This window comes from Chondrus crispus, genomic scaffold (genome assembly GCF_000350225.1).
Source record: "Chondrus crispus Stackhouse genomic scaffold, scaffold_129, whole genome shotgun sequence".
Lineage (NCBI taxonomy): Eukaryota > Rhodophyta > Florideophyceae > Gigartinales > Gigartinaceae > Chondrus > Chondrus crispus.
This window is the reverse complement of record NW_005178994.1, coordinates 141795-143233: the sequence shown is the minus strand read 5'-3', so window position 1 is coordinate 143233 and position 1439 is coordinate 141795.

The window sequence follows — 1439 nt, the reverse complement described above, 5'->3', positions numbered from 1 at the left end:
CTCAAACGAAGACCCAGCTCAGGAGCTTCTTGGGACTTTGTAATGTCTACCGCAGATTCGTTCCGCATTATGCGAAAATCGCGCATCCCCTCAATCAACTGTTGAAGAAAGGACAACCGGTCCAGTTGGAAGGATTCGACGAACCGTGCAAGAAAGCTTTTCATAAGCTCAAGGACGCCATCTTGGCACCGCCGGTGTTGGCGCTGCCGAAGAAGGACCTACCCTACTCGTTAGATACCGATGCAAGCGACTACCAAATAGGCGCTGCACTATTTCAAACACACCCGGATGCGCAACGCAAACCCATCGGGTTCTTTTCAAGAACGTTAGCCGCAGCCGAGAGAAACTATTCTGTATCAGAAAAAGAATGTCTAGCGGTAATTTGGGCCGTACAGACTCTAAGACCATATCTATATGGCGAGCACTTCATCGTGCATACCGACCATGCCTCATTGAGGTGGTTGATGAACGTAACCGACCCCAGCGGGAGATTAATCCGATGGAGGCTACGCCTCTTGGAATTCGATTTTAAAATCAAGTACAAAAAGGGAAAGGCTAACAGCCAGGCGGACGCTTTGTCAAGGTTGCGAACCGCAGGAGAAACCGTCGACTAAATCCCTTGCTTTATGGCCGAACCGGCCGAGGGTACAGTGGAGGACAAGAAAAGTATTGACGCGGCAGACGACATCCTCGCTCTTGAGGGAGGGACCGCCCCTGATCACCTCGATCAATTCCAAGCTGTCACTCCGGAGGAGCTCATCCGCGAGCAAGCCGTCGACCCCTTCTGCAACGGCATCAAGGAAGAAATGGACGCCGGAAAGGTGAGAACGTTCAGCACGGAGACCGAGGAACCCGAAGGAACTCTATGCCGTACCGCGGCGGAGTTTGTACAAGTGGTAATACCACAATCGTTAAGGGACCGCGTCCTAGGGTTGAGCCACTACGCAAAATTGGCAGGCCACCCGGGAGGCAGGAAACTTTACAAGACTTTGAGAAGATATTTATATTGGCCTACGATGGCCCTAGACTGCTACGCAGTCGCGAAGAATTGCGCCGCATGTGCGCAGGAAAGGGTGAAGTTAAGAAAAAAGACGAAGAAAATGAAGCTGTTCACGCCCAAAGCGCCGCTGGAATTTGTCGCCATCGACATCCTCGGCGAGCTAATTACAACTAAGCGAGGAAATCGGTATATTCTCGTGATCAGCGATCGATACTCGAAACTGGTACGAACCGTACCGTTGAAGAAGATATCAGCTGCGCACATCGCACAAGCCTTCGTTCACCATTGGGTATTCGTGTACGGACCGCCGGTCAAGCTGCTGTCCGACAATGGAACACAGTTCACGGCCCGGTTCTTTCAGAACGTCTGTCGAATTCTCGGCATCCGCAATGTGTTCACGACTACGTACCACCCGCAAGCCAACGGCCAAGTTGAGAGA